Below are 14,132 nucleotides of genomic sequence, written 5' to 3' on the forward strand. Positions count from 1 at the left end.
TTATGCCAGGGTTCAGAGAAAAATTCTGGTTCTTGTAAAATGTATATATGTCGTATAGTATTCGCATAATAAAGATTAGTGATGCTTGGGAAGTTTAGCCCTCCCTGGGACAGTTTTTTTTAGATATTTTTTTTTACTTATTCTAGGCTTTTTATTTTTCCAAATGAATTTATTAATAGCAGATTGGATCATTAATAGCCAAACCTTAGGGATTTTGAGAGGGACCATTGAGAACAGATACAACCATTTTGGTAAAATATAGGAATTAATAATATTATTTCTACCTGTCCATAGGGTTTCTAAGTTTTTCCATTTTTAAAAGTTTTGATTCATTTCTTTCATTAACTGCATAACGTTCCTCTCCATTATGTGGGAGGCGTTAGCCGGGAAACTGAGACCCAAATAATTGATTTCTGTGTCACTCCAAATAAATTGATATTTTTGGGATAACCTTTCAACCTGTATCGGAGATAAATTGATGGTTAAAGCAGTGGATTTTGATACATTTAGCTTAAAATTAGAAATATTAGAAAAATCATCTATTTCTTTCATTAGTGCAGCTAATGAATCCTCCGGAGATGTAAGAATGACCAAAGCATCATCGGCATATAATGCGATCTTTATGTCCTGAAATTTAGTGGGGACCCCCTTTATTAAGTGATTGTTTCTAATGTTAACCGCGAGAGGTTCGAGAGATAGAATATACAGAAGCGGTGACAGGGGACACCCCTGTCTTGTTCCGTTTTTAAGATCGAACCAGGTCGAAATAATATTGGGACCTACGGTTCTGGCAGAAGGAGAAGAGTACAGTACCATAATTGCAGTATATATCCAACCTTTAAAGCCATATGCCTTAAGGAGTTCTCTCAAGTAGTCCCACCCGACCCTGTCGAACGCTTTTTCTGTGTCCAAAGACAGGGCCAGGAGGGGCTCCTTATGGACTTTAGCTAAGCCGATAATATCAATGAGCTTTCAAGTGTTATTTGATGCCCATCTTCCGGGGATGAACCCTATTTGATCTGGGGGAATCAATTTAGTAATAACAGATTTCAATCTCTCAGCAATAATGGCGGAATATATTTTCATGTCTACATTGATTAGTGCAATCGGTCTGTAGTTTCTTGGGTCCCTACTATCTTTTCCAGGTTTTAAAATTGGGACAATATTTGATTGTAATAATTCCTTTGGTATGGCCTCATTTTCTGCGGCTTGATTAAACATTTCAGTAAGAGGTTTTAAAAGATAAGATTTCATATATTTATAATATAAGTTTGTAAAGCCATCAGGACCAGGAGTTTTATTTGTAGCTAATCTATCAATTTGGAATTGTACTTCTTCAAGTGAAATCTTTTTATTCAAATTGGTCAGATCCTGGGAAGAAATTCTCGGAATTTGGGAACTTAATAAATATTCCTTGGTGTCCTTGGTTTCTGGGGATAGCCTTAGATTGTACAAGTCTTGATAGAACTGGTTAAACTTTTGTCTAATCTCAGATGGGGTGGAGTATACAATTTGGTCAACCACCAGTTTTTCTACCCTATTTTTAGCATATTGATTACGTAATCTCCTAGTTAGACCTTTACTCGCTCTATTGCCCGAGATATAATGGTTTAATTTTAGTTTATTTATATTTAGCTTATTTTTTTACTCTTCTTTTAAATTGATTTGAGTTTGTAAATCTTTTAAATGAGTTCTCAACTCCGGAGAAGATTGTAATTTATTCTTTTTAGAGCATGAGTAGAATTCAATATATAAATCAGGCAATTTTGTGCCGTTCTTTTTCTTAAGAAAATGGTCTATTTTAATTATATAGCCCCTCATTACGTATTTATGAGTGCACCAGTTTATTAAAGGGGAGGTATCTCCCAGATTATTTTCTGCCCAAAAATATTCCAATAATTTGGTTAGATCCTCCCTATTACTTGAGTCCTTTAAAATGGTGTCATTCAGTCTCCAAGTATTGCGATGAAGAGGAGGAGAATTACCAAGATCAAATAGGACAAAACTATGGTCTGACCATGTGTTTTTCTTAAGATTAATACGATTAAAAAGCGGAATTGTATTGGCATTTGTTAAACAGAAGTCAATCCGGGAGTAAGTACCATAGACCCCAGATAGATGGAAAAAATATTTTTCGGAGGGGTGCAATAATCTCCACATATCGTATAAATTGTATTGCTTACAGATATTATTTAGTTTTTTAGCTTGTTTAATAGGTCCTTTGTTATTAGACGAGGTGGACAAAGTAGTTCTATCCATGGATGGATCACTAACACAGTTAAAATCCCCGGCAATGATCAAATGTCCCCTATTAATTTTATCAACTTTATCCATTATCAGGGAAAATTTGGTCATTGGGTCAACATTAGGTAAATAAACATTGACCAATGTAAAGACTCTATCTTCGATCTTACATACCAGAATTATAAACCTCGCTTCTGGATCTAATTCAATATGTAGAATATCGAAATTGATGTCTTTTCTAAATATAATTGCCACACCCCTTTTTTTTATTATTTGTTAGTGAGGCCTGGATCACAGTTACAAAATTTTCTCCACCCCATGTTTGTTTGGTATCTTTAAGCCAATGCGTTTCTTGTAGAAAAGCTACCTGTATGTTTAGTTTTATCAACGAGTTATACAATCTATGCCTTTTCTTATTTGTGTTAAGCCCCTGGACATTCAAGGATAGAAACTTCAACATAGGAATACATAAAAACAATATTTTTTGACTTCCTGAAAGAAACAAAACCAAAAATAACGTATCACACTGAAAAGGAAAAAGAAAGAAAAATAAAACCCAACACATATACTATCTGACGTAGGGCACTGAGTAAGACCCACATCAACAGTCATCCATTTAGGTAAAAACCTAATGCTGTAGTAATCATTGAAAGCCATATTGGCGCAATGAAAATCGAGTAGCAAAACTACACAAGAGTGGAAACCCCAAACCATGCCTGAGTTAGAAACCTGCCACTGAGATGCCCTCCCTCTTTCATAGTGTCACTCTCCCTTATATATGGAGGAGGGGGAGAAAAGAGGAGAGAGAAGAAAAAAAAATCAATAATTTTTAATTTAATTTGTAGATACCTTCATTGGTCTATCATTGTCTTATAGATAGTGCATATAGTATAAATTGCATGATTTTGCTATTACATGACGAAAAGTCATGATTTTATTAAAGACACGGAGGCGAGTATTGCATATCCCTTTCTTTACTGTTGACAAATAGCAGCAAAGGAAACATACAGAATGAAAAAAGAATGAACATGTGATAACGTAGGCCCCTCCCCCTCAGGTCCCAGTATAACAGGCAGCACTTCCCTTCCATTTCCCTCTTTCTGCAGATGCGACCAAAGAACAATGTCCATAACTAGAGTAATGCGAGAATAAAGTCCCAAGGAATAACAGAAAAAACCGAGGAGGTATAACATCACAAACTGGGAAGTGTGGCCGTAGAATTCATAGGACCGACGGAGGACAGCAGGAGGAGACCAATAAACCGGACCCTTGCTAGACGTCTTGCCAGATTAAGCTGTGGAGACATAAAGGACAGGAGCCAACAGGTTAAAGTCGATACTTGTAACTAGTACAAGGTTACACCAGTGGGAACAAAGACCCTTGTATATACAATCCCACAAAACAATCAATGTTAACATATCCAGTAATATTGAAAACAACAATTATAAGGACGGCCCCACTTACCGTCCCAAACTATAACATAGGTGTATCGTGGTATGAGTAATATGGGTGGGGAGATATATACTTACCAGCGAGAGAGTAACAAAAAAGGGTGGGGCAATACTCGCCTCCGTGTCTTTAATAAAATCATGACTTTTCGTCATGTAATAGCAAAATCATGCAATTTTATAACAAGACACGGAGGCTCATATTGCAAGTTTAAAGCTGATCCATTATTACAGCGAATGTGTGTGGGGCCGGCCGAAAGTAGAATTCTCGGAAGGTAGATTCCCTAGACCAATCAGCTGTTCTCATAATGTCTTCCAGGCGGGCGCCCGCAGACATCATAGAAGAGGCCGAAGCCCCTCGTACTGAGTGGGCGCCGAACACTGTAGTGTCAATGCCCGCTTGGGCCAGCAGCCATTTCACCCAGCGTGATAAGGTAGTGCTGGAAACTGGGTGAAAAGGGGGGCGGAAAGATAAGAACAACTGACGGGAGGCAGTAGATCGGTGTGGTTCGGTGCGAGATTCGTATTCACGAAGGCAGGTCACTGGGCATAGCGAAGGAGAGGCAGGGAAACTAGGGTAGGATACCGCCTTGATGGAAGTCTTAGTGCGTCTGCTGATGTTAAAAGTTACCCCGTCCGGGGTGTATGACTTGGCATCGACATCCAGTGCACTGACATCTGAGACTCTCTTGCATGAGATGAGACAGAGCAGGCACACCAATTTGGCCGACAGCTGTTTGAGGGAGAGTCCTGCGTTAGCGGGCCAGGATGAGAGGAAAGTCAATACAACTGAAACATCCCAGGTCGTGGAGTAGCGGGGCCTGGGTGGCCTTGAAAATCTAGAGCCCTTGACGAGTCGGCACACTAGAGGGTGTTGTCCCGCGGGGCGGCCCTCGAAGCCTTGGTGAATCGCCGAGATAGCGGAACGGTAAAGGTTAATGGTCCTGTAAGCCTTACCGGCTTCGAAGAGAGACGTCAGGAACTGCAGGATCGTTGTTACAGGGGCCGAAACGGGATCCTCGTTCCGAGCCATGCACCAGCTAGCCCAAGCTCGCCAAGCTGACCCATATGCCCGTCTAGTGCCGGGAGCCCATGCTGCCGCCAATAAGAGTCTAGTTGCGTCCGAAACTCCTTGGATTTCCCAGGGTCCCCGGAGATTCGCCACGCCAGAAGTGGGAGAGAGCCCTCCAGCCGGAGGGGATGATAGCGACCCGTCGGGTCTTGTAGCAGGTCGTGGCGATCCGGCAGGAGTCGAGGGTAGTCCAACGTCATCTCGAGTATTTGGGGGAACCAAGACTGCGTCTCCCAGAATGGGGTGACCATGACTAGCTCCGCCCGGTGTTTGCGGGTCTGCAGGAGTGAGCGAGGGATCATGGAAAATGGGGGAAAGGCATAGAGGAGGCCTCCCTTCCACTCTTGTAGGAAGGCATCCGCTGCCTCCGCCATTGGGTCCGGCCTCCAGCTGAAGAAGCGTGGGAGTTGAGTATTGAGCCGGGAGGCGAAAAGGTCTATGGTAAATGGCCCCCAAAGAGATGATATGTTGGAGAACACCTTCCTGGCTAATCTCCAGTCGCTGGTGTCTGAAAGATAACGTGAACCCCAGTCCGCTTGGACGTTGTGCAGGCCAGGTAAGTACTCTGCGTAGACCATCAGGTTCCGCTCCAGGCAGAATTCCCAAAAATCTTTCGCCAACCTGGCCAGGACCGCCGACTGTGTACCACCCAGGTGGTTGACATATCTCACCGCCGAAACATTGTCCATGCGGAGCCGAATACATGATAGGGCACGGTCCTTGGCGAAGCTGCGGATGGCGAAGGAGCCTGCCAGAAGCTCCAGGGCATTGATATGTAGTCGGGTTTCGGACTCCGACCACCGGCCCCCAGTTGAGATGCCCTCGCAGTGGGCTCCCCAACCGTGTAGACTCGCATCCGAGTCGATCGTGAATTCCGGCGTTAAGCCGAAGATGGCTTTGCCATTCCACGCAGACAGGTTGAGAATCCACCATCGCAACTCGTCTTTCGTCTCGTTGTCCAGGGAGACTAGGTCTGCGTAGGATGCCCCGGCTCTTAGGTGAGCGATTTTTAGGCGCTGTAGCGCTCGGTAGTGGAGTGGGCCTGGGAACACGGCCTGGATTGAAGAGGCCAGTAGGCCTATGAGGCGTGCCAATTGGCGTAAGGTGAGCTGGGGTCGGATAAGGGCCCTGCGCAATTCTTTGCGGATGGAACGAATCTTGGATATCGGGAGACTCAGCGTCGCTGCCCCCGAATCCACTTGGAAACCTAGGAATTCCAAGCGGGTGGCGGGGGTCAGGCATGACTTCTCCCAGTTGATTATGAAACCTAAGCGTGACAGGAGGTTTATGGCTAGTCGTAGGTGTGAGAGGAGGGTGGAGCGCTCCTGAGCCATGAGTAGAATATCGTCTAGGTAGACGATTAGTCGAACTCCTCGACTGCGTAGCCAGGCCATAACGGGCCGTAGAAGTTTTGTGAAACACCACGGGGCTGAGGATAGGCCAAAGGGCAGACAGGTGAATCGCCATATTTCGTGTCGCCAGTAAAAGCGTAGGAGGTCCCGAGAGGCCTCCGCTATTGGCACTGTCAGGTACGCGTCTTTTAGGTCTAGTTTCGCTAGCCAGTCTCCGTGGAGGAGGAGATCCCTTAGCAGGTGAATACCCTCCATCTTGAAATGGCGGTACCTGACTACGGCATTGAGGGGGCGCAAATTTATGACTGGCCTCGATTGGCCGCCTTTCTTTTCCACTAGGAAGATATTGCTTATTACGCCCGCAGGGCTGGGGGGTGCTAGTTCGATAGCCCCTTTGAACTGGAGGGATGAAAGTTCTTCGTCGATCCGACCGCGATCCTGGATGGAAAAGCGGATCGGTCGAGGAGGGGGAATGTGTGTAGGGCGGCAGGTGAGTTCTATATGGAAGCCCTGAATAGTGGCCAGTACCCAGGGATCTGAAGTGATTTGTGACCAGGCTGGGAAAAAATGTTGGAGTCTGCCCCCTATGTAACCCGGAGAAGAAATGTGTGGTAGAAGGCAACTCACCGTATGGTCGTCTGGAGTTTGGGTTACTCCGAAGGCCTCTGGATCGCCATTGACGTCCACGGGATGGAAAAAACATGGGGCGGGAGGTCTCCTGGTATTGGTGATACTGTTGAAAGGAGCCTCTTCCCGTGCCACGGGATTGGGGATAGTTGCGGCCGGACAGACGGCTCCTGCTTCTGCCGGCCCTGGTAGAGACCCGCCCCTGGAATACTCGCCTCATGGAGGCCTGGGCCTTGTCTAGAGCCGTGAATGCCCCCACATAACGCCCCAAGTCTTTGATGAAGGAGTCTCCGAAGAGGAGTCCTTGGGCGTCTTTGCCCGCCTCCGTAAGGGCGAGGTTGGCTAGTTTTGGCTCAATTTTGAACAATATGGCTTTACGCCTTTCAATAGACAGGGAGGTATTTACGCTCCCAGCAATACAAATTGCTCTCTGGACCCAACCTCTAAGGTCTTCAGGGTCGACCATGCGGTTCTCCGCTCTGGCGTCTTCCGCCAAGTCAAATAATTTGGCCAAAGGCCCGAATATGTCCAGGTGCTTGTCCTGGCAGGACTTCAAAGCGGACTCTAGTCCTTTACGGGGGTTCCAGCCCAGTTTAGTGAGGAACTGGGTCATTTTTGGATCAACCTCTGGGGTGTCACACACCTTGTTAGGCACCAGAGGCCTAGGACACTCCGCCCTCAATTTGTTGCGGGCCGCCTTGCTTAAGGGTTTTCTGACCCAATTTTCCAGATATGTGGCAACGTGGTCGGCTGGGAGCCACTCCGCCGACCTCGGATGATGAAGGTCATCCGGATCGAAGAGTGGGACCCCCGAAGGATCCACGAGGGATGGCCCCGCAGCCGCAGGGTTCCTGGTCCCCGTCTCGCCTCCGGGCATCTCTGCCTGAGCAGAGGAAAGGAGGTCGAGAGCGCCATCGGCGGAATCCGCATCAGAGTCGGAATCTGACTCATTCATAGCCTCCTCATTTGACCCGATTTCTGAGTCGGTGCCGCTCTCAATCTGTGCTCTAGCACATTTCCAAAGCCGCGCCCGTTCTGCCTGGCGCGGAAAGGCTCTTTTGCGTGGATGGGACACGCTTTCTGGGGCGACCGAAGGTACGCCAGTCATGGTGTTTCTGGAGGCAGAGGAGTGTTTAGATTTACGGGCAGCCTTTTTGAAGTCCCCTTTAGATACCTCTCCCTGGGGTGTCGAGGTGCCCGAGAGTTGCTCGTCTGAAGGACGGGGCAAGAGGGCTTGTGAAATGGTGTGGGAGAGGGTGGAGGACATAGACCCCATAGCAGCCATAATGGCGTCTGTCACCGAGCGCTGTAGCGCCAGAAACTGTGGTCCATCGGGTTGGGTAGTCCCATCCGCCATAGAAGGCGAAATATCTGAGGTGACAGGGGCCTCAGTTCTGATTACTGGGGAATCCGACTCCCCAGAGTGAGCGGACCCAGTAGATAGTCTGGGTTTAGGCATGATCAAGGACGTATGGGTTAGTCACCCAAACAATCTAAGCAAAGGAAAAACGCTCTCACCAGGGCCCAGACCAGCGACACACTAAGAGGTAGGGACAGAATGACAGAAAATGGCCGCCGGGAATCTCGCGGGATTCGCGGCACCCGCAAGCTACGCGGAGGAATAATGAAACAAGAAGAAGTGCGCAGAGAGGCGCTCGAGCAGAAGAAACAGACAAGGTTACATAAGCAGGGGAGGTCTGGGCCCCGAGGCTAGTGTATAACGACACAATTACTAACCTTCGAAATAAAAGACTAAATAAATACAAATTAAATAAAAAATCCATTAAATTATCAATGAATAGTATAAGAGAAAATATGGCATGTACTTATCTTTGTGTCAGAGCAGCAAAGAAAGAGGGAAATGGAAGGGAAGTGCTGCCTGTTATACTGGGACCTGAGGGGGAGGGGCCTACGTTATCACATGTTCATTCTTTTTTCATTCTGTATGTTTCCTTTGCTGCTATTTGTCAACAGTAAAGAAAGGGATATGCAATATGAGCCTCCGTGTCTTGTTATAAAATCTATTATGTGCAAGCTATAATAGCTAATAACTTAAGCTTGTGAAATAATTAATACATTTGTGATATATTAATATACCTGAAGCAACAAATAAATGTTGCCTTTTGAGGTGTTAGTTAATTCGCAACAATTTTACTTTAGATCATATACAGTGATAGTGAGACTGCTTAAACATGAATATCCTTCTTATAATACAACACAGGTAGAATACCTATAGTAACTGGTTAACCTATTTAATAAAATTATATAGTATAAAAGCACCAAGAGTAGTAAATAAATATTGCTTTTTCAGGTATTAATTACTACACAAAAGTTTTACCTTAGTGAATATAAAGTAGAAGTAAAATATCTCGTAAATAGATATATTTCTTATGAGAAAAAAAAATATATTTTTAATTACATTTGGAAATGCCTTCATTTGTCTATCATTACGTTAATCATAGTGCATGTAATATAAATCTATTTTGTGTTAGCTATTAATAGGTAGTATATTAAACTTGTGGAAGGATTCAAAGATTTGTGATATATAGAACCACCTAAAGCATCAAATAAGTGTTGCTTTTTAAAATATTGGTTAGTTCGCAAAAATGTTGCTTTAGTGCATATAAAGTGATAATGACATTACTTAAACATGAATATCCTTCTAGTGGAACGACACAAGGAAAGTGCCTGTAGTGACTGGACTAAACTAATTAGTACAATTATAAAAGCACCAAGAAAAACGAGTGAGCATTGCTTTTTCATATGTTAATTACTTCACAAGAGTTTTACCTTAGTGAGTATATAGTGAAAATAAAATGTTTCATAAACGATTGCTTTTCTTATAATGCAACAGAGAGGAAAACAAAAAAAAAGAAATCTACAAATTCCCTCCCTTCCCTTTATCTTTTTTTTCACTTTTTCTCTTACTCTACTTTCTGACCTCCTATATTTACATTTACCCCCTACAATATAAAGTTATAGATCTACAGCAGTAATTTGTTATTTTTGAGCCAATCTGTTAAAGACGCATTGGCCTCAAATATTTCTCTTTTGCCTTCATATGAGAGGCTAAGTTTTAGGGGGAAAAGCCACTTGTATTTTATATTGTGGCTTCTCAAAGATCGGGTGGCAAAGCTGAATGCTTTTCTTTTTGTTCTGGTTTCAAAGGATAGATCCTGAAATACTTTGACTTTCTGAAAGGGTCCTTCGAAAACTGGATTGGTTCTTGCAAATTTCAAAATGGTTTCTTTGAAATCAAACGAGAAGAAACATGCAATAATATCTCGAGGAGAATCATTTTGAATTACTTGTGGTTTAAATGTCCTGTGGCATCTTTCTATTATCAGATCTGAAGATTTAAAAGGGACACCCAATATAGATAGGTACTCCATCACAGATTGCTTTACGTCCTCTTGTCTGCCTTTTTCTGGAATGTCTCTAAAGCGTAGATTTTTTCGCCTAGATCGGTCTTCTAAATCAGATAATTTATTTTGTAAATTTACAATGTCCCGGTGTGTCTTATCACAATCTTCTGTTAAATTTTTAACTTGAAAATCTAATTGTTTAAGGTGGTCTTCAAAAATTTCCATTTTTGCAGTGAGAACTTTTATTTCAGTTTTAATATCCAGTTTGATTTCTGCGGCAGTTGAGGCCAGTTCAGCTTTAAACTCATCAAGATTGAGCTTAAGACTAGTTTGGAGCAAGGAGATAGTTATTAAATCTTTATCAGGATTTCTTATTGGATCTGGCTCCAGGCTTTTCGAAGTCAGGCCCATATCATTTAATCTCTGTTTGGAGTTCTTTTGTTGCTGGGGAGAGAAGTATGTTGTTAGTGATTTATCATGAGTTTATCTTGGGTGGATTCTTTTTTGTCTTTCCTTGTAGAGGGTTTGGTTTCGTGTGTTTTTTTCGTAGCCATATTGTAGCAATTCACCGCTTCTGGAGAGAACAAGCCCCTACCAGTCGATCTTTATGCAGACTTGCTATTTTATGGGCTTCAAATTTTTTACACGTTTTGTTGAAATTTTCTCTTATTCTCCTCTCTTTCTCTTCTTATTTCTTGTTTCTTCTTTCTCTCTTCTCCTTTTTCTTTTACTTTCTCTTTCTCCCTGCTGCCTTCTGTTTCTTTCTCTTTTTCTTTTCAGCCCCTGTCCTCCTTTCCTTTAAGTTTCTTTTAAATGTGGTCTTATTTTTTTCTGTTAACTATGGTATAATTAGCTGTTCTATTTCTTTTAGCCTTTACTCCTTATTGCACAACTATAAGTGTCTCAATTAAGTCTAGATACCTGTAGCCTTTTTACATTACGGTGTTTCTCTCGTTTTTTTTCCTCCTTCCCCCTTTTTTTTTTTCCCTTTTCCTTATTGACCTGAACTGAGCTGAGGACACAGAATGTAAATGTCAGCACTTTGAGTTTAAATTTAGTTTCACCCAATTGAAATATAAGTTTATACTCACTGCCACAAAGAGCAGCTAGAATGTGGAGGTTTGAATTATAATATGCAAAAATCTACTTCACCATGTTGTTCCTGGCATTTGTATAAAAACACACGTGATTCTCTCTCGACGGTACTTCCATACGATTACAGAGTAGAGAAGTAAATAAAAAATGTTTTCGGAGTGCAGCGCTCAGAACCTTGAGCGTATAGTTTCGAGGTGTATCGCAAATGCTGTTGTTTCCCTTTCCTTCGTCACCAAACCTCCCTGAGGACAATCAATTGGGGAGAGAAACTGTTTGTGTGATCTTCTCTTACACGGCAGAGAGAGAGGCATTCAGACGCGGCTACCTCGACAGTGCATGGCGGGCTCCCCTCCTACTCCGTCATCCCGGCGAGCGTACATACGCACGTCCACACGTCATGACGCCAACTGCCTATAACATTTTATAGGTTTACCGTATTGCAACTTGGGGCATATTACCTAAATCCTGTTTTCCTATTTCTCCTGTATATCGAATCTATAATCTCTCTTATATCTACAATTATATGATATCCTGTGTTTACTAGTATGTCTAAAAGCTCTAATAAAGACCCTGCAATTAACCACAGTTTAAGTCTCATCCCTGACCTGCACAAGATCATGACAACACTGCTCAGTGCTACATACAACCCTGCAAGCATGGGCAAATGGTAGAGATCCAGCTGCCAAAGCATTGCTGGAGTTGCACGACAGATAGGGATCTACCTTTTGCCCACCCTTGCAATAGTGGGGCCCAAAACCATTATTGCACCAGGGCCCTTTCTACTTTAGTTCTGTAACTACTGATGGGAAAGTTGATTTCCACTGGTGAGATTTTTTGTTGTTGCTTGTTTGGCATATTTTGTCATAATTTTTTTTTAAAAAGGGAAGTGACCTCCAGCATACAGCGTCCTTTAATTCTATCTTTCTGTCTATTTGATGTCCGTAACTTTAAAACATTTTTTTAGTATTGTATGTTTAAAAGTTCGACACAAGATGTTGGCACTGGGGTGCACCTGCAGCTGGAGCCCAAGATGTAAGCAGGGGCCACAAGACGTATTTACAAATCTGCAGTACTGACTGTTCAGTGCTACGTGGCTTCTAGGCACCACATACATAAATAGCAAATATACTGAAAACATTTACAATGGTGTTGTGCCCCCCCCCCCCCAATTCAAATGTGGTACTGACCTCTCTGAGTAGAGGTGCTAAGCCACACCCTCATTTTAAGCCCCACCCTCATTGCGCCTGGTAACCTGACTGAGCTGGAAGGTGAGCAGACACAGGTGAGGGGGCTACATAAAGGCACAGGAGAGGGGCTAAAGAGGCATAGGAAGGAAGGAGAGCTACATAATGGCATGGGAGGGGGTGGGACTACATACAGGTACAGGAGGGAAGAGGGCACAGGTGGGGAGGGGTGGGCTAAAGAGTGCATAGGAGGGGGAGCACAAAGACACAGGTGCTGGGGAAAAGGGCTCACAGAGGGTCTGGGGGGCATAGAGCGACACAGGAGCTAAGGGGAGACAAAGTCACACAGAGTGTCTGGGGGCACGTAGACATACAGAGGGGCTGGTGGGACAAGGAGGAACCTAGAAGTACTAGGGTGGGGGGTGGGGCAAAGACGCACAGTGGGGCTGGGGAAGCAAAAAAAGACACACAGAGGGTCTGGGGGCAGGTAGACACCCATAGGGGCTGGTGGGACAAGGAGGAACCTAGAAGTACTGGGGGGGGGGGGGGGGCGGCAAAGACGCACAGTGGGGCTGGGATAGCAAAAAAAGACACACAAAGGAGTTGGGGGAAGAAACAGACACCTGCTGGCGGAAGAGAGAGGCCAGCCGGCTTGCCACAGCAGCCAGACTGCCTGCCAACCACAGCAGCCAGCCCGGATCGGCCCTGGCGAGACACATGGTCTGCAGCTCTGCACCTGGCGGAGTTACGGACTGAATATCATGGCCATTGGTATTTTAGGTATTTTAGTCTGGGAAGGTTTCTCACTTAAATAGCCTATCATTCCACACAGTATCACCCCCTACACACACATTGTCACATTGTTTTTTTTAGCTGTATAAGTTAGTTTTGGAAGTTATTAGTGCCCCTCCTTTCTCCCCCCGGCCCGCACGTTTTTACTGTTTTATCTTATGTGCCCCCCTTTTATATTATTCCTAGCAGGGGTGGACTGACCACTCACAGGGCCCCCCTCTTGGTCCTGGTACAAGGTTTTCTAGTCCCCTGCTACTCGTCTCCCCCTTCTTGCTGCTTTTACACATATATTATGTGTAGGCTGCCCAGCACACAGAATGGCTGTGTGAGAGCCACACAGCCCTGACTCCCACACTAAAAGAGCCCACAAAAATGGCCAGATTTACTTTTAAGGAGTTAATCCAACCAATAATAATAATAATTAATAAACACTGTTCTTAGATGGAGTAACCCTTGCTGGCGTGCCTTCCCAGCAATTAAAGGATCACTATAGTGTCAGGAAAACAAATCGGTTTTCCTGACACTATAGTGCCCTGACGGTGCCCCCACCCTCAAGGTCCCCCTCCCGTGGCGCTGAAGGGGTTAAAAACGCCTTCAGCCACTTTCCTTAATCCAGCGCTGGGCTCCCTCGGCGCTGGTGACCTCTCCTACCCGTCTGACGTCACCTCATCGACCCCTGCTCCTACCTGAACCCCCCAGTACCCACCTCAGCCCCCAGTACCCACCTCAGCCCCCCTGTACACCCACCATGGCCCCCCCAGTACCCGACTCCTACCTCAGCCCCCCAGTACCCACCTCAGCCCCCCGTACCCACCTCAGCCCCCCAGTACCCACCTCAGCCCCAGTACCCACCTCGGCCCCCCCACCATGGCCCCCCCAGTACCCACCTCAGCCCCCCAGTACCCACCTCAGCCCCCAGTACCCACCTCAGCCCCCCTGTACCCACCATGCCC

The sequence above is a fragment of the Pelobates fuscus genome, chromosome 13, assembly GCF_036172605.1.
Source record: "Pelobates fuscus isolate aPelFus1 chromosome 13, aPelFus1.pri, whole genome shotgun sequence".
Lineage (NCBI taxonomy): Eukaryota > Metazoa > Chordata > Amphibia > Anura > Pelobatidae > Pelobates > Pelobates fuscus.